Genomic DNA, 21,574 nt, shown 5'->3' on the forward strand with positions numbered 1-21,574 from the left:
CAGTAAGGGACGATTTAAGGACTTGATCTTGTTCATAAATGCAGTTGTGTTCATTACAATAATTTTAATTCTCTCTGGTAAAAGATACAGCTCTGCTTTTTTATTAAGAAATACAAAGAAAATGATACTAAAAATATTTATTTTTTAGCTACTAATAATTTATTGGAGATAAATACGCCCTCGTTATTTATTCTAAATTATTCACTATGCCAGAACATATGTTTAATCTCCAAATTTTAATAAAGAATAATAAAAACGTTGGTAAGTCACTGTGCTACTAACTCCTAGGACTCGAGTTCGAATCCGGGTGTGGTAGATAATTATTTTCTGTTTCACTGTAGCTGTAAGTCAGCCCTGTGGGTTCGAGAACCCTCCAGGATCCACCCAGTCTCATAAAGTGGATACCCTTGTGGAAGTCACCTTGCAAAACCGTTGGTCTAGTTCTAGTCTAGTCTACTTCCTTACAAAGTACGACACCACTGACCCTTCATGGGTTGTAGCAGTAAAGATTTAATTTTAATTTAATAACTAAAAAAAACTTCGTTCTCAAGTTTTTTTTTTTACAGTTTAAAATTTACTTTATGTGTAAAATATTGAAGATTTTTTTTTATTTGCCAATTCAAAATAATTATTTTTTTTTTCAATTCCCAAATAGAAATATCATTAATTTTTGTGATATTTGACTCAGATCTTGTAATGAAAAAAATATAAAAATGCAAAGAAAAAATATAAATGATGAATATTTCATATAATACCATAAAATATATGTTGAATTTAATATAATTTTATATTATTATTTTTAACATTTTTGTATTATTTTTTAAAAGTTAAATCCCTGTCATTATGATAATTTCATAATGTATATGATCATTTTTCCATGCCTAATAAGTTGAAATTGACTTTCTAATACGAAAAATTGACTATAGGTGCCTGCATTAACTAGTAAAATTTTAAGTTATGAATGCGTATTCATCTTAAGTATTGAAAGTCATTTTTTTTTTAAATTAACTAATATCATTATCAACGCGACCTTCAGTTACACTACTTCAGTTTATATACTTTATATTATCTTTTTCTACGTAGAAATTCATAGCTAAAAAGAATTGTCAAAGTCAAAGGAATCCTTAACCAGCCATAAGCCGGGGTATTAACTTTTAAAATTTTACAAAAGCAAAGCAGCCGAAGAAAGCAGAATTATATATTTTGCTAACAATCGCCATTATTAATACCCATAAAACGGAAAAAAAAGTAATACGTGCTTATATTATTTTGTTGGGTACGCCTGAAAAAAAAAAAGGTTTGAATGTGAGAATTGTTTTAAATATAATTAAATTGCCGCAGGCACCACAGCCCAGGCAACGTTCCAACAGCGAGCAGGTCATTAATCAAGTTCCAAAAATACCATCCTATAAAACTGTATAACAGCCCATATTTAATTTACTTATTATTTTATGTTTTATTAATATTAAAATCTTCAATATTCTCTTCGCTTCATTTCCACATTCACATATACCAGAAACGAAAATCATCAATAAATTTGGGTAATGTGCAAGATACATCAGGGAGACATTTCTACTTACTTTAATTTTACAGTCAGGCCAGGATATCCCTCATCAAACTTCTTTACATTCCATTAATTCGTGAAATTAAAATTAGTAATAAATTGTAAGAGAAAAAAAAACAGCATTGACCCTGTTAATAAGCAATAAAGCTATCATGGCGGACAATATCAGATTCCTGTTAGTTCGGGTGTATGAATTGTAATCTCTATTAAGTTGTAGTCAATATGTGGTTTTTATTTTTTTTATCGTTTTTTAAAACTGTATAAAAAAATTATATGGACAAAAATTATTATTATATGGGCAACAGACCATGGGGGTCTAAGTCCTTGATGTATTAGGAAATACATCGCGCGTTTCTTAACGTGGTTTTTCGTTGGGTGGGTTTGTCACTTCCACGCCTATTTTTGTGAGTGCCACCCAATGGCTAACGGGCCCAACAAATATCCAGGGGAGGTTGTGAGTGAGTTTTACATTATTTTATGCTTGAAAAAGACCCGGGTGGGACTGGGATTCGACTTGACAACCTTTGGATTGGTTACCACGCTGCTACCACTACCCCCTATATACATATAAAAATATATACAAGTAAATTTGTTGTAGGTGGTATAATGACATGATACAAATATGTGGAGACTACGCATTGATATAACTCGAGTTTTGATTTTTAAAATTGAGGTTTGATGAACATTATAATAAGAATTATAGATTAGACTGATAACAGTAGTTTCAAATATAAATTAAAGTGATACCTAAAGTCTCCCTGATAAATCTTTATTTTACAGTTTACTGTTAGGCAAGGTGATATTTCTTCCAATTCCTTTTCAGCCTTTTACAAGCGTTGTTGAACATATGGGTTTTGCCTATGTTATAAATTAATAAGTCCGAATTTCTATCATGAAATGGTGTTGGATGGATCCGGTTTGAGGTTCTTTAACTGTCGATATGTATAATAATAATACTAGCTTTATTTACATTGTTTACAGAACTAAAAGCCTCTCCCCTGGGATGCATGAGTCTGGTTTATAAACAGTTTACAAATGTCTACTTTTTCATTGATTACAATTTTCAACATTAATTTAAAATAAAATAATAATTTGCTTATAATTAAATAAAATATTTTATATTCTGTAATTGAACACTATATTATAACAGATAATTTACAATAATTCATTTATTACTTCAGTTCTATTCTAGCCACAGTAGCCCAACAGTCTCCTACTCTTTGAACTCTCTCATATCGCCATCTTGTAATTGGTCTTCCTTTCCTTCCCTTGGTATCAAATCAGAACCACCTTTTTGTATTAAGTCTGGCAACATGTCCGGCCCACCTCCAGTTCAGTTTTGGTGTCTCTTTTGTTTGGCTTTTAACTTTAATACTACTTAACTTACTTGGTAATACTACTTACTTGTACTTTTCTGTTGTAATATTCCCACTATATTGTTTGCTCATCACTGTTGTACCAAAAAATAAATCTGGCATGTCGGATATTCATTTGGTGGTGGTAGTTTGATTTTACCTGGGTGAAAGCTGTTATTTTTCCATCTAACAATTTTCCCTTCGAACGTCAAATCAGTACATCATTCACATTCCTGTTTTAAATCACCGCTGTCCAAATATATAACTGGTAATTCTGCTTCATATAAGCCCAACATCAGTTTGAGTGTTTTGGTTCTAATATTTTCATAGCGCTTTATTTTATTTTCTAACTGTCCAGGCATTAAGTTGTCATTCGCCGACTATTGAATCTTTCCTAAATATTCAGGATTTAAGTTTTCTATTCCCTGTCTTGTTAGAAGGTTTTCTAAATGTCCAGGCTTCAAGTTTCCGATTACATATATTTCACTTTTTTTTTTTCTAACTTTTCAGGATATAAGTCAACTTCTTTAACAATTTCATACATCTTTTTTTTTTTTTTTTTTTTTTAAAAGAATGTCTTCTTCATCAGTTAAACTCAATTTTTCACGACCCATTTTTATTATTCTACCTATATGGGAAATAAAATATTCTGCTGTACTAAAATATCACTATTTTTTTTTATAATAGATAAAAAATATATTAAAACTAATTCCTGTTTTTTAAAACATTAATGAAATGTCTTTAAATATTTTTCTAAAGGATTTTTTTGTCCGTATATGTGCATAATCGAAGCATATACTCTGTATTTTTTGAAACTAGTATATCTATAATGTTGAATTTTATTCATGTATCCAGAACTGTTTTTTATTTTTTTTTTACAATCGGTGAAATTTCTGATTAAATTATCAATTTAGTACTGACATTTAAGACATGAGTACAACAATTATTTTTTAGTATACTTTATAACTTACCACAAATTTCTAGTTCATCTCATTTTGGGAAGAAATGGCGGAAGCTATGGTTTATTTCAATGTATTAGTGTGTTCAATTTGCTTATCACAAAATCGTTTGCAGACTGCATTTTACTTTATTTTTATTGCTACTATTCTAATATGTATAGTTTTGTCGCTAATTAATATAATTAACGTATTAAAAAAACTTGTTTAGTTACAATTTTTTTTTTTGTATTACATAATATAATTTAAAGAGGTTCTGGCTTCTCTTTCTCTAACTCCTTACTAATTCTCATCAATAGGAGGTTGATCAACAGCACTATAACTGCAAAAGCACATATCAGGTTATGAGTGGAAAAGCTGGGACTACAGCCAGGGCTCCAATAGTAATATCTTATGAAAGGTCTCCAATTTAATCCTCGCAGAGGATTATATGGATGAATGAAGCAGGATATAAGGTAGTAATTGAGCAGTAGGATTAAGATGGTTAGAAAGGATTTAATTAAATTCTGAAAATTTATAAGCTATGAAGTTCAGAGAATAACCTATAATTTGGTCTAAGCTAGGATATTGTTATTAAAATAATATGTACCATTGAAAGCATCTTTTGTAATTTGGATTGAATTTTTTTTTTAAATATTTTAATTGTTCTTTTCATATATGTTGAAAAAGCTTATACAATATTGTGTTTAAGGTGATGAGCTATTTGTTGTTGCTAAATATATATATATTTAAAGAAAGAAATAAAAAAAAATATAGACACTAAGACAGAACTATTTTAATATTTTTTTTATAAGTTCAGTAATAATTGTTCAGTAATTCAGTCAATGGTTATTTAATAATTTAATTACACAATTGTTTGGAATTTTATTTATAATTGTTTAATAATTATTTAATGATTCAATTAATACTTGATCAACCATTTAATTAATAGATGTTATTAATTTACTAATTAATTGTTTAGTAATTTAATTAATACCGGTTTAAACTGTTCTATAATTGAACTGATTATTAATCACCAATTTGATGAATGACTGAATTATTAATTATTTAATAAGTAGTAGGTAATAAATAAGTAATCTACATACCAAATAAATTGTTTTACCTTGTAGAACTTTCCTTAAGATATTTTTATTTTTAGCATAAATTCTTTTTTAGTCAGAACACATTTAAATAGTTTCGGATTGAACCCCGATAAATCAACACCAGGGACAATATTAAAACAGAATAATTAATTATGAACTTTTAAAGTCGCATAATATTCATTCACAGATATGATATTGAATAAAAAGAAATAATGAAATAAATATAAGCAGAAATAATATGCGTTGTAGAACTGACTACCGAGCATACAGGTGTAGGCCGAGCTAAAACATTCGGTTAACTTCTGATTGCTATGAAGTGCTTGAGGTTTGTCTTATTCAATAATTTCATTGGCATCTTTAATTTTTACATACTCCTGAGGTACACCGACGCCTCACGGTAGTTAATTTTTTTTTTCATCCATCAGCTTTTTCTTTACTTGTGTAATAGCAGTAAGTCTTAATAATAGTAAACGATGAATAGTGAAATATATATTTTTAAAAAAAAATTAGTAAAAGACTTGATCATACCTCAAATGACGCGACAATTAGCGAACTCATCGTAACTAGGCTGTTAAAATTAAGTGATATAATAATAACGAGAGTTATGAATAAAAATTGAAATTAATACCCTCCGAAAAGTAAAGTCAAAATAACAGAAAGAATCTTATATTGCATTAATTGAGCATTGCACCAGAAGTGAATTTTATTCTTATCACCAAAACAAAATTCTTCCTGACACTTTTTTTTTTTTGCTGCCGTTTTTGAACTAACGTGAAAAAAAAAACATAATTATGTCAATAATATAAAAATTAATAATATATTTTTATGATGGTGTCCTTATCATTTTAAAGGCTCTCAAATCTTAGTTAAATTATTATTTCATTGTAAATTGGGCAAAAATAAAATTGGATATTTTCAAACCGATTGGAAGAATATTTTTTTCGGTGGTACATCTCTACACCTGATTAGTGTTCCCTTATTGAAAAAATTAGCTTCTCTAACATCTCAAGAACTCCAAATCAAAATTTCTTATTTTTATTATTAATTTTTTTCGGATTAATTCACTAAACATTTAGCGATGGGTCAGATTAAATACCTAAAAATTCCCGATGGCTGATGAGAAATAAGAACCAATTGAAATGAACATTTCAAATCCGAAAAATAAATGTAATTGTCACAAATATTTATGTTACTGTTTATGACAATTACGTTGTATTACTATGTAAATTACTAATGTTGAGAGAACGGAAGGTAAAACTAATAAGAATCAAAATAAAAGAAATATTTTGTTTAAATAGAATTTAAAAAAAGTTATTGTACAATAATACAAGTGCATTGAGGTGTAACTACGTACCCATTAATATGTAACTAATAAGTGGTCACAGGCATCAATGTTATACAATGAAATCGAAATTGACATTAAATTGTTAGTGATAAGCTATATAATCAAATAAATAGCTATCAAATAAAGTTAAATAAAAAGATATCAAATAATGCTACATAATCAAATAAATCAGACAATAATAAAAGGCAGTATTAAAAATTAAACCTGTTAATAAACAATAAAACAATTCATGGCGGAACAAATTGTATCCCTATTAGTTGAAATCCATAAAAAAAAAAAAAATCAAAAAAAAAAATCACTGTTATTATACACTCAATAACTGGTTTTCAATTTTGGGCTTTATGGTCAGTTTTAATAATCATTGGCCACGGAGTCCCGACAAAATAAAATACGATCGTTAAAAATTTAATGTAATTTTAGGCCTTCCACAGTTCATACAAAAGAACCATTACGTAAGTAATGATTATGATGTTTTAAGAACAATTTTTTTTTTTTTGATAATTATTTAGAATACCTCAGCCACTCGATCCAGGAAGTGAGATAGCTTAGCGAGCAAGGCACTTTGCTGATATCTATAAGGACCCGGATTCGGATCATGCTGTAGCAGTTAATTATATATACTATTCCTGTAGACGTAAGTCATCTCTGGGATCAATTGGGAAAAAGCTGAAGTTGAGCATGATTTTGAACTAATCACCTCCTTGTATAATCGGTGTACTAGAAACAGCACTTTCTTACAAAGTACTGAACCCCCTGATCCTTCTTGGATTGTAATGGATTCATTTTCAACCCCCCCCCTCTTAACGATTACCAACTAACTCGATTATTTATCGTAAAAACGTAACATAGGCATTATAATGATTGTCTATGTACTTCTAAAAAAAAAGAAGCTTTCTTTACATAATTTGTTATCAATTATAGTAAATGTACTATAATGTATTATTTTCTACCTCTTTATCTTATGTAACCTTCTTCGTAATATGTAATTACTTTTTATTTATTTTGATTTCATGTACGATCAATCATTCATGGTTTCATTCGGTGAAAATTATTGTCCAATTTATGTTTGAAATTATATCTACCTAAAAAAGTAATAATAATTAGCTTTTCATTGAATATTACTTTTCTAATACGTGTTTCTCCGATGTGAACTACTTTGTATTCATTCATTTTAAAAAAAAAATCTATTGTACTACTGTTCTAGTGCAATGTTTCGTGCAAGATCTTCGTGTTTGATCTTATCTTCGAAAACAAAGCACCTCGGACCATGCATGGCATGAATTATATGAAACATTTGTTCTTATCACATAAAACATTAAAGGCCAAGCTTGTAGTAACATTATAGGAGATTAGTTGAATAAAATTTCTGAATATTTAATATCTCTTATAATACGGTCAATTATTTGCATAATATTTCCATCATCATTTCAGGATGTAAACTTAAATAAATCTTATTTTGAGGATTGTTTAGTTGAATCATCGGAATTGACTGAAATAAAAATATTTTTAAAAAAAAACAATTGCTAAACTGTTTATTATTTTTATATCGTATGATTAAGAAAATAATATATAATTGAACCCTCTTAATCCGCCCTAGTCGTATCTGAAAATCCGGTTAAACGAGAGTGTCAGTTAATCCATGGTGTTAAAAAAATTTTAATATTTACATTAAAATTAAAATGAGATACAAAACTAGTTTATGAATATAATAAATTTAAGGATTTGAAGCCAATTTAGTATAATTTTAAGTATAAATTACTTTATATTAATGGTTTAATATAAGTATACAATTTTTTAAAAATTTTACCAGTAGTTAAGAAGTCAGTTATTTTATTTTGTTTTTACCACTTTAGAGTCTTTTAATTATTGATCAACTTTCTGTTTACTGTCGATTAACTGGTCTACTGTTTAGGAACTTACTTTTTTTCAGAGAGTTTTTATTTAGATTACCAGTTTCACTATTTCACAATTGAACCCTTATTTGCAGTAAGAACCCTTTCCTTATCAACTGACGTTATTGTGAAACTAAATAAATTGATGTTCTCAAGAATTTACATATTGCAAAAAAAAAAAAAAAAAATAGAGCGTCTCTTTATATCACATTTACACACAGACAGAGCTTATGGTTTCTGTAGCGAAAAAAAAAGTATCGATATATTTTAACTAACTATATAGTTTATAAAACAAAACAAAAAAATTGGGTAGTTTTTTATTACTTCTATAGGTCCAATTTATGTACTGCGAGTAATACCCTGCAAATTCATACGCGTTAAATTTAGATTATAAAACCCTGCCTCACGGTATAAATATGCAAACAGGTGCATTTGATTAAATTAATAACAGCCTGAATAATTGTAAAAAAAAATAACCAAACACCAATAAAACTTTATAGGAACCGTGTTCAGTTTGATGGCCGTGCAAAGAAAATCCGGATTTGCATATTCTGAACTATTGCTGATCCAATTTGGATGATCTTTATATTTTCTTATAAAGAATTTAAATGTCTTTCGACTATTCAAAAACTTCCGAATAAAATAATGGTGTATATTAAAAAAAAATTACCGTTTCATCAAATTCAAGATTTCAAAATAGTGTAAAGAGTTTAATACTTATCAATACTTAATAATCCCTTTAGAGCATTTTCTAAGCTTGTTTAATCCCATTCGGCTTCTTCTAGAAAATCCTCAGATTAGTTATCTGCTTCAAAGAAGAAATACGACAGTGCCCTACGAAATTCTCGCAATTTTTAGGGATTATTGTAAAACAAATTTTTAAGGTGATATTAATCACAAATTTGTTCCTGATGGCTGCTCTATGAGTTCTGAACTCTATTGAAAACTATTGGAAAAATTTTAATCAAACGTGTCAGAGCGTTATCCTCCTTTGATCAACCGATAAGGAGTTTTATTCCAACAAAATAACGTTCCTCCTCACACTTCCCGTTGAACCAAAGAACAGTTAAAACAACTCATCCACCTTATATTCCAGACCTAGAACCATCGGGTTTGTTACCTACTTGTTTCGGTTCACGGCCCATTTCCTGGAAGGGAAAAACAATCGATAACTATTCGGAAGTTGAAATTGGTGTCTAAAAGCTCTTTGACAGCCATCCCGAAGAATGGTATCTGCGTGGGATCGAGCGATTGGCTAGCAGATGGCTAATAACGGTATATAATAATGGAGTATACTTTGAGTATTTACTGTAATTTATATCAAAGAAATAATACAAATATTGGGTTGATAACGGTCATTTTCTTATACACCCCATTATTTTAAAGTTTTTTTTTCATCTTTTGTAGAGCTATTCACAAAATATTTGATAAATTAAACAATTATCTACATGGAATAATATCCGCTTGGAAATGAGAAATCGTTTGTCTGTTGACCTAAATTAAACTAAAAACTCGTACAAAAAGTAAAACTCGTAGGAATCGAAAGAAAAGAGGTTTCCGAAATTAACGCGTTCAAAAAAAATTCTGCTTTAAATAAAACTATATAATTGAATATAAAAATTAGTTCAGAATATAAGAATATAGTTCTAGTTAAAAAAAATTTAATTACACTGCAATATGTTACAGTAAACATTTAATAATAAACATTTAACTTACAAATATTTGAAAAAGCTAGTTTTTTTCATTCGAGGAAAGTTAGTATTTTCCACTTTCTTGGAACCTTTCTCAATGTAAGAAAGCGAAGCCCATCTCCCCCAGTAAATTCCACTGTTCTCTGGCTTAAGGTGTTAGTAGAGCGTGCCCAAGCTGTTAGTTCCGTATAATAGGCTCAGAACAACAAAAAACACAACAGCTGCTTCGCTTAACTTACTTCTAAAAAATTAAAAGATAAAAATTGTTATCAATATGTATATAGTATGTAGAAAACCCTGAAGCATTTAAATTCTATATAAAAAAAATATAAAATAAAAAGATGGTTGGGGGTGCGGTTAGTGAAAACACAAATAATGAAAAAAATATTTATGTAGTACCAAATTTTCGGCCGGAATATCATGCAATCGTCAGGGCCAAGAAAAAAAATAAGATAACAACCATAATGAATAAAAGGAATAACAGAATGATAAGAAAATAGCTAACATTATAGATACATAAAGTGTTGAAAAACATGTGTAGCCTAAATATTATAAGAAGATGGAGGCCATAAGAGAAAAGTAGTATACAAATTAAGAAAAAAGAAAACAACAAAAAATAAAATATGAAAATTTAATTAGTAAATATATGTGCAAAATAAAGTTTATTTTAATTAAAGCAATGTAAAAAAGTGGGAAATAAAACTTTTATCTAAATAATTGAATAAGTAAAATAAAAGGCTAAAATAAATAAAGTTATATAAGCCAAAAAGCATAAATAAATATGAATATGAATGATAAAATCTAGTTAGTAGAAATATATAATTATTTATTAAAGTTGTGGAAAACAAAAAAAATGAGAAAGAAAATATATGTAAGTAATGAAATTGTAAGTAACGGTCCACGGTCAATTTATAACTCATCAATAAATTGTGATTTCAAGTAAAATGAATTTAGTTTATTATACATTTTATAAAATTAATATCAATTTATAAATACATTTGCATGGGTTTACTCCTTAGCGACGGTAATAAGGATTGATTTGATTTTATCAATTATAAAATTTGATAACTTATGAACTGAATTGAACAGACAAGCTAATAATAATAATAATAATTTGTCGAATAAGCTATGTTTCCTAATGATAAAATATTAATTTATTGATTGAAAGAAATGGCATCGAAAAGGGTAGATTAATAAAGGATGCCATGTATGCGAATTAGGCCCAATTCGCTGTACAAAAAGCGTCAATAAAGTGTTATAAATTGCTTAGCTACAATGTCAAAAAATAAACATGGTAATAAAAATAATTAAAATAGAGCCTCCAAATTTAAAATAAAAATCAGGGAACTTCCATGTATACATACAATTGGATGGATTCATGCCGCTTTTCAATTTCAGGCGTTTTTTAAATATTGCTCGATTAAACTATCTTAAAGTTTCATTTTACCGTTTTAAGCTAATATTTCAAAATTGATATAGGGCCGTCACTTCCCAGGGGTCTTAGCGGGCGGGCCAGGCGGGGAAAGATTGCCTTTTTTGTGTTATGATCTGCTCTTGTTAGATTGTGACATGTCGTACATTGACCAACCTACTGCCTATAATTATCTGTTTGAAAAGTCAGATAATTAAGGCTACAATGGAGGCGGGAGTGGAGGATATTATGCCCAGGGTTATAGGGTATCATACTTCCAAAGCGTTTTAATACTATAGTATAATACATTGAAAATATTTTTTATGATAGCTGTATTCAAAGTTTAGATGAAATGTTTTGAAAATTCGTTTTATGTTTCAGGTATGACCGAGTCGACTCGAGAACCACAGTAATGTAATGTATAATCTTATATTTCTAATCATCACAGGTTTTGTAATTTAGTTTTAATTTTAATGAGTAGCCTGGAATCCTCATACAAGACTGAAAAGACAGGAAACTGCACGTCGATTCCGACTATTACAGCACTTACTAGACAAACGGTCAAAACATCCAACACATTACAAAAGACAGATCTACATGACTGTAATAAGGCCAATCTGGACATATGGAGTTGAGCTTTGGGGCTCTACTAAACCTTCGAATTCTTCTCGTATCCAATTCTTACAATCCAAAATCCTTCGTAAAATCCTCAATGCTCCTTACTTTGTTACAAATAAAATCATACATAAAAACCTTAATTTTTTCTAGCCCGAACCAGATATCACTCCTTCCATTACAAATTCCCTAACCACTCAAACCCCCTAGTTTCTAACCTTGCATCCTCTTCCATTCCCGATAATCCTCCGAGACCCCTGAAAAAAAGATGGCCATGAGACCTGCTAATGTAAAATGTCATTAGAGTTCTACCAATGGGTAGTTGCTCTACACGCCTGTAACACTCCATTTTAACTAAGATCAAATTTACTGAGTGTATTATTTAATATACAGTTGTAAATTTCAATAAAGGTATTTTTAAAAAAAAAGTTTTAATTTTAGCTCGGCAAATCGAAGAATCGAAATTCTTGTAGTATGATGCTTTTTAAAGCATCTACTATTTAAATTACATTTACTTAATAGAAAAACATTTTTTTTTTTACCAAACCCTCTTATCTGAATTTCATCACTTTCCGGAAATGCCATATAATATCATCAAATTGACACATTTTTACAATCTTCACAAAAGAGGCTCTAACTATTATTCTATAATGAATAATATGAATACTATATAATTAATTCCTCATGTCAGTATTAAATTATATAATTTTTAAAATTAACGATATTTAAATAAAAATCTTTCCTTGAAGTACCTTTAATTTTAATTACTTCAAATTACCAACCATATCTAAATATTTTTTTCAATAAACAGTAAATAAATGTAAGATATAAATAGTTGGATTATTAACAAAAATTAAATATTTTAGAATAAATAAATCAATGTTATTTATAACAACCCATGGTTTTTATGACAATAGCAAGATTTTACCTTTACTAGCTACATTTACTAATAAGGGTAATCATTCCCATTCTGAATAATTAACTAGTTTCTTTTTAAAAATATAAAAGAATTAATTTTGTTTAAAAAAAGCTATAATTGAAAGCTTTGTGATTTTTTAAGATTTTTCTAGTTTTCGATGGCGTTAATTTAGTTATTTGGTTATATTTTTGGGTGCCGTAATCAACAAAAATGGTCAGAGGTACATTATTTTTGAATTACGTTATTACAACTATCTGTAATGTTTATTGCTCTTAAAAAAACAAGACTGTTCCAGATATACACGAAAGACTAACAAAATATGCGTTTTTTCATTCCTTACTCTCTCTTAACCTAAATCCATAGAATCCATGCTAGTAAAATGTTTTAGTGCCTCGAAAAAATATAGAGAAGATCGATTTGAAAATTCGATTGACCTTATTTTACAGACTTATTTGGTCACCATGGGAATTTGTTTTTCAAGCGACACCAAAATTGGTAATTTGATTATATAAGGGGGGCTAGATTCTGATGTATCAGACGAATATATCCAATAAAAAAGCAATCATAGTTAAGTTCATTAAAAAATAAATTTTTTATATGTAATAGTCAGTAATTAAGTTCATTTTTAATAAATAAATATTTACCATAAACCCGAAGAAGGTATTTGTGCGTAAAGCAATTCTTGAGATACAGGCGAAAGCCCATAATAGATTTAAAATGTCGAAAGTATCTGTAATACAAAGCAATTTATATTACCTCAGCGAGCTCTGTTGACAGTTAAAAGAGTCAGCGGATAAGTTATCTACTTAGATTCAAGCTAATTCATTAGAATCTTTAAGTTGCAATTTCATACCTTATAAATGAGAGAGTAGTCACACCAGATGCAGTTCCCCGGCAATGGGAAAATGAAGATCTGAGGGAATTAAAGGAAAGACATCTTTCAACATAATTACCCATAAAGTAGCATAAGTATGCACTCCTTTCTTCCCATCACCACCTGACATCTATAACCATCTTCATCATTAACTTCAATAATAAAATAGGCCCAATTAATCAAAATGTAGTAACATATCTAATACAAATGTTTTTCTCTGTAATATCTTCAATAGGAGTATTTTCTTCCTTTCGATTTCAATTCATTTTTTATTACAATTTTACCTTACAATCTACTAAAATAATGTACAACCATATTTAAAAAGAGGTTTCCTGGGGTCAGGTTGGAGTTATTGCACTCCATACATATTTTTATTCATGTAATTAAGGATTAAAATTACTAAATTACTACTTGAATTTAACGACCCTTTTTTATTATAGGCATTGTAAAAATAACTTTTATAACTGTCGTCTAGTTGAGATTATTTATGTAATGATGAAAAGTTATATTTTCTATTTTTTTAGAGCTGGAATAATTGTTTATATTCATTCTGAAGGGTAAACGCAGGAAAATATACAATAGAAATAACCAATTGAAGAAAGAAGAAGATGTTAATGTCATATTATATCAAAAAGGCTGGTGGAAGAATACGGGTAGAGAAAGAATTTCGGTCAAATCATGCTGGGCCACCTGGGCGCGACTTTTTTCGGTAAATAGAATCTATAGAAGACAGCTCTCCTCCCTCAATATATTCACTTGCAAATTCCTTTTTATATTTCTCACTTATAAAATACTGTATTTGTTATATCACAACTCAGGCACTCGTTCATCAAACTAGTAGGTATCTGAAATTAATTATGAATTGAAAGAACATTATAGATTTTTATTTAAAAAAAATTTAACACCTCAATCAACTTGTAATAGAAGGCTTATATGAAGAAGATAATAATATGATCGAATCGGAAGAAAGTTGGACAATAGAGAAGAAAGCTAAGCACTAAATCAACTAAAGATGGTGAGCTCATCTTTTATTTGTAGTGGATCAGACCCTATCAGTTTTCTATTACGATAATATTTTTTTTACTATCTATTTATTTACTTATTGTTTTCTATCTCTTTTATGATTATATTTATATTTATTTTTCTATAAATACTAAATCTATAAATACATTGACCTACCTTAGGGTTACTACAAAAGGTAAATATTTAAAAAAAAACATTTTGGTGATATCAATAGATATAAGATGAAGTTGAATTTCTTCGACATATTAAATCTTTGCAGAGGGACATTACTTAATTTTAGTGTACAGAGTACTTTTAAATTTTTATGAGTATCCACAAAGTGAATTATTCTGCTATGTGTACAACGAAATGAGTTGACATTTACAACTGTACTTAATAAAACATCAAGTAAATCATAAATTATGCAGTGTATATACAGGTGAATTACATGCAATAGCCTCAGCACTCCACTTCTCCATGACAGTGACGCATACTAACATTGTTATCATTACCGACTCTTTAAGCTCATTAAAAGCCATGAAGAATATTTACCCGAAACACTCGGCAATCATAAAAATACACAATTACACCAGTATGCTAGAAAACATGGGGAAAACTGTTTTCTTTATCACGTGGGGATCGCTGGAAATGAACTGGCAGATGTTGCAGCCAAACAAGCACTTGCTCTTCCGGGTCGGGGCGCGGCCATTCTGACACCCCAAGAAATAAGTCTCCCGATGAAAAATGAAATATTAGCTAGTTGGCAAGCCATGTGGAATGAAAGCCCGCCAAGCAAATTAAAAACCATTAAACCATGGACCACATCAAACCGTTCCAATCGCAGGGAGGAGGTAGCTATTGCCAGATTGAGAATAGGTCATACGAATTTAACTCAGGCATACCTGATCAATAAGCAGCCACCGCCAAAATGTCAATACTGCAACAGTGTACTTACAGTCAGTCACATATTTGAAAAATGTCATTTCTATTGCATGAACTTACGTAGATTGGGAGTGGGACCGAGTGTTTCGGATGCCCTGAATGATGATCCAAAATACATAGAAATGGTTTTAATTTTCTTAAAAAGGAATAATCTTCTGAATAAGATCTAAACCCAGAAGCTTGTCATATGTATTAAAAAAATCTAAAATAAATGATTATTCAAACTTATTTAGCGATTAAAGAATTTCAAATCTTGAAAAAGAAGTGAGAAACGTGGGCGTTGATGACCTAAGGATTTTACACCCAAAAGCCCCAACAACAACATCAAGTAAATTTGAAGTAAGATCATAATAGTATGATACAGGCATGTAGAAACATTACCCATTGGTAGCACTCTAAAAACATTTTTACATTAAAAGGTCTTGAGGCCATTTTCCTTTCAGACGCCTCGGAGGAATGTCAGAAATAGAAGAAGAAGGAAACTAGGAGGGGAAGGATTGATATCCGGTTTGGACTAGATTGGTTACATACATATTTTAGTTAAGTCTATAATTGACGCAATTTATACATTTATTTTTAGTAATACAAAATATTTTTTCATCGTTGCATAGCGAAAGATAATTTAAAATATATTCCCAGCAATCTTAGCAGAGATGAGGGAGTGGCTTGTTTTTGGCTAGTAACAGGACATGAGCTGCTCCAAAAACACCTCCATGGAATAAGCATCGTAGATTCATCGAAAAGTTCTCTATGCAACATAGGAGACCATCTTTTGACGTGTATTGGTCTGAAAGATAATCAGATTACAATAATGGTTGTAAAAAAGTCTGAAAGTTAATTAACATTTTAATCCTAAAATATATGTATAAAAATAATTTTTTACCATTAAAACCCATGAAGGGTTTGGGATGCAGTACTTAGTAAGGAAGTGCTGTTGCAATAGACCACTGCTTTTGCAAGGAGGTGATTAAGTCAGAATAATGACCGTCAGATTTTTCCCCAATCATGGATACCCTCTTTATGAGGTTAGGTGGAACCTGGAGGACATCCGAACACACATTTTAATTCGGGCGCTTGGATTTCGTTGAGTAGTGTCTTAGCAATTAGCAACTCCGTTCCTATGCAAACACAAACGTTACATATATTTTCTTATTTATGCAATAATATTACTCTTTAGTTTAAACATGAAATTGTCGCTCAGAGATCCTAGATAATGAGGCACTAGACAAAATGGCTAAATTAGCTATTACAGGAGGTCAACCGGTAGAAACTAAGTTGCCATACACGATTTACTATAAATAGTTTTTGGGCATATCATAATTTCAGAATTTTTTGTCATTATTATCTACTATTATTATTTATTAATTTCTTCACTTTAGATATGGACTTATACCAATCAAAAACTTTATGGGAATTAGACGAGCTACTTGTAGAAGTGGCATGAAATAAATGAAGGGAGTATCCAGGCGTGATATAAAATGTAATTGTTAGACCACGAGATCCCTCATCCAGCTCCTCTTCAGACATCTACAGAAATTAGGACATGAGTCTTGCGACTGTCGTTTAAGAGTGTTAAAACGTCTATGTAATGTTGACTCGTATATAGTTCGTCCGTATTTGTTGTTTAACGGTATGCTATATTTAAGTTAGTAGACAATGTTATATTACTAACGTAACAAGGGGCATTTGTATTTATTATAAATGTTTTCTACAAACATTTGAAGTTTGATTATATCAGTATTTTTAGTTATTATTCGAGTCGGAAGATTCCAATATTTATAAAGTAAAAATATTTAAAAAAGAGAATTTAAAATGTTTCTTCAGAGTATACAGTCATTATTGAAACACTATCGGTATTGGAAATTTAAAATTTGAACTGATTGAAAATCGTATTGTCAGATATAAGGAAAATTTGTTAATAATTAGAGCAATTGTTATAATCCTTAGAGGGATAATGGAATTCAAGACCCAACAGATATCGTATATCAGTTTTGATACCTGATAACCGAAGACCAGGCGGGAGCTGAATTCCCTCATCCCAATTTGCTGTGCCGTAACCCAATCCAGACAGGAACGATTATACCTTATTCCCCATCGACTGCAGCCTAACCCGGCTTATCCAAGAGAACTCTTCTACCGGACAGTTATAGCCGTCTGGGGATTCCTATTTCCTGCACAGCCCCCTTCGGCTTCGACATCTTTCAACTTACGTGTAATTGGAGCGCTTATTTTCCTTATCTGTCTCAAATTTTCCCTCAATTTAATCTAACTTGCTGTAAAAGTACTGAACCATGCTGCCAATCGATTATTTCCGATTTAAAACTATATACATTTAAAAAAGGGTAATCTAATTCAGGTCATAAAATACTAAAGCTGTGAAGTAGTACTTAGGGATGTATGACTTTAAAACGAAATATATTACTTCATTTCTGATCATTACTTATGAGATCATCTAGTATCTGAATGAGTCGCTTATGAGAGATATTTTGCTAGGGGGGTACACTCGCATTAGGATCTCTACGGAAATGAAGTAGTAGATATGGCAGCGAACCTCAGGAATAGGGAAGCAAACGGGACCAAAATGATAAACAAAAAGTGGAATAAAACGCCTAGCATACTACAAGAAATCAAATTAGCTATCCTCAATGAGAAACCTGTTTCAGGAAGATTAGATCTCAATCAGTAATCATGGATGATTAATGGATGAGATGCCTGATGCTGCAATTTTGTAAAATAATGGACTCATCAACTGAAACACTTGCTTTTGAGAAATAAGATGAGTTGTTAAATGGCATTATAACAGTATGCCAATTGCCTCTGTCATCATCAAAAAATATTTCCTCAATGATCGAAGTACTTAATTATTTTTATTAGGTCTGCCAATTATATCCCTTTCTAAAATTTTTTTAATCATTTATTTATTGTTATTTTCAACTGTATAACATATATACAACAAGTTAATTTGCTGTAGGTGAGATAGTGACATGATACAAACATGTGGAGAACTTACCCATTGATAGAACTCCAATAACATCTCTAGAAGAGAAGATCCCGAGGCCATTTTCTTTTCGGACGCCTAGGAGGATTATTAGGCAATGAAGGAGAAGCCAGGTTAGAAAAAAGTAGATTTGGGTGGTTGGGAAGTTTTAAACTGAAGGAATGATAGCTGGTTTTGGCCAAATCGGCAACATGTGGGACATTGAGGTCATGATGGATGACTTGATTAGTGACAAAGTAAGGAGCGTTAAGAATTTTGGACAGTAAGGATTGGATTCGGGAGGAATTTGATGGTTTAGTGAAGTCCCAAAGCTCAAATCTGTATATCCAGATATCTAAAAATTTAAATTTGAAAATTAATTTAACAAATACAGATTCCAACTATTTCCTGAATAGTGTTCTGTGGCCTGTGAATCTCGAAACTATAGTTATTGAATTATTGTACATAAAGATTTTTTTTTTTAAACTTGTATAAAATGAAACATGAATCTACAATAAATATAAACGTACAACTGTTTGATGTTTCTAATAACATACTTTCCTGTTACTAGGCAACATTTCTGGCTGATTTTGAGGTACTTTTATGAGCTCTACTGAGACTATCATGATGGACCTTCAAGATGTTGGGGTAGAATTAATTTCTGTCTTTTTGCTTCACTTAAAAACCTTAATCTCATAACTAACACTAAAACCTGTTTTAAGACCGCTATTCACGTATCAGATTCCAGAACAGTGGGTTGATAAAAGTCCACAGTGAATCAAAAAACTTGTCGAATACACTATATAACAACAATTAATTTTGTGCAAAAATCGTTTGTATGATTTGATTTGAGGTTTATTGATTAAAAACAAAATTTAAAACATAATAAAATTAAAAAAACTATAAAAAATATGCTTTTTATTACATAATATTATTTCATTTAAAAATAATGGTAACATTTACTCTTCATTTTATATAAATTTATTAGTTATGATAATAACAGTTAATTAAGCAGCAAAAGTATCAACTCACTAATGAACAATTTAACAATATCTCAAATTAATTATAACATAATTTCAAATTATCCTAGCAAAATATGATTTAAGCATTATAAAAACACTAATTTATTTCATAGTATAACTAGCTAATTTAGTAACGCAGCTTTACCCGCGAATATTTTTATTCTGCTAATTTGTTTTAATTTATTAAGATTTATGATAGGGATAAATATAGTATATAAATATAAATATGCATATAATAATTACTGTTACACGTTTGATTTTCTTAGGTAATATTTAATGTTTGTAGTGTTAAACATTTTGAAGCTACCGGTTTTTAAAGTAGGACTAAAATATATTGCATCTTCGCTTTTAGAGGATTTCTGAAAGGATTCTTTAAAACTAAGATTAGTCTTAACAAAAAGTTTATACACTTAGTGCTGACGCATGGTTCAAAAGCTTGGATTACCACTAAGGCAGATGCAGAATAATTTCTGACTTTTGATCGGACAATTTTTTGGAGAGTCTTAGACAGGAATTTCTTGCTGCGAAGAAAAAACCGTCTGATTGAGCTCTTTGACGTGATAAATAATTAGACGTGGTCAAGCTATATAGATAGGTGTATGTCAATCAATATAGATAGGTGTATGTCAACCAATATAGATAGGTTTATGTCAAGCAATATAGATAGGTGTATGTCAAGCTATATAGATAGGTCAAGCTATAGATAGGTGCGGTCAAGCTCATTTAGATCGGACGATTACGCTTGGCAGACTCTGTCTCTCGGATCCCCCAAGATACTCATGGGAAATAACTGCACTGGACAAGAACAGTGGGAAGACCCACATCATAATTGCGGGCCAACCGGTGGAGGGTTTGGAGGTGGTCCAGATCTATTTTTTATTTATATTACTTTATTTTTATACCAGGTCGGCCTTACATGGTTGATATAACTTATAACATATATATATTTTTAAACAGTTGGTTATGAGGGGGTATAGTCATACAAATGACACCCCTAACTATATAAAATGTTCTTATTAAAAGAAAAAAAATAAATAATGAATAATGGTGCTTAATAAAACAGGAAAGTAAAATTAATAACAAAAAATAATGATATTGGTACACTTAAATAAAACAAACAATTGTCTTCTAATAGTAAAAAAAAAACCAGTTAGTTTGAAAAAGGGAAGAGAGAAGAAAAGAGAAAAAAATAATAAGAATGAATAAATAAAGTGAATAATAATAATAATTAAATAGAAGTAGTGTGACTATGAATTAATTTTATATTTATTAAAAATTTATAAAAGAATGTCCTGCACCAGTCTGGGCTTCAGTCTTCGGGTTGAGGTTGGGTTTCCCAGGTCACTGCTCCTTTAACTGTCGGCTACTGGGAGTGGAACTTCATGAACCGTTTTTTGATATAATCATAGACCCATTCATAAGTTATCATGCCAGTTATTATTACTTCACCTTCACCTGCTTCGACGAGGATTTTTGCTCAGACACCGACAGATCATTTAAATACGAATATTACGTTCCCTAAAACGGGAGGGATGGCTTTGGTCTTGGATGCGACAGTGAGATTTGAGAAGAATAATCTCGATCTGGTGGATAGAGCAGAAAGCCAAAAGGAGGAAATTTACAAAAAAATAAGTCCTTTTTTTAAAATGAAAAATCCACAATACCTTCTGAGAGAAACAGTTCACCATGATATGTCTTTGGTTTGGATATCGCCGAACAATTCCAAATAGAACAATGAGCTTCCTAGAAGACCTAGGTGACACCTAGCATTAGAGTTATATGATCTTGGCCAAAAATATTATTTTGGACTCCCTGGGCATCATACATCATCACGTGCACGGAAATTAGCTCTGAGAACATCTATTTTGTTTTTATATTAGTTTTTATTTTTAATATTATTGTTTTCAGCTTTTGAACCTATTTATTT

The 21,574-nt window shown here is 30.1% G+C and overlaps 1 protein-coding gene across 1 annotated transcript in view; it reads left to right on the plus strand.

Annotated features, from left to right (window-relative positions):
* LOC106678398 (adhesion G protein-coupled receptor E4) overlaps positions 1-21,574 on the plus strand; it is a 551,070-nt gene that overhangs the window by 303,483 nt on the left and 226,013 nt on the right. The window lies entirely within an intron of this gene.

Source organism: Halyomorpha halys, unplaced genomic scaffold (assembly GCF_000696795.3).
Source record: "Halyomorpha halys isolate HHAL.00 unplaced genomic scaffold, Hhal_1.1 Scaffold140.1, whole genome shotgun sequence".
In the NCBI taxonomy this organism is placed as follows: Eukaryota; Metazoa; Arthropoda; class Insecta; order Hemiptera; family Pentatomidae; genus Halyomorpha; species Halyomorpha halys.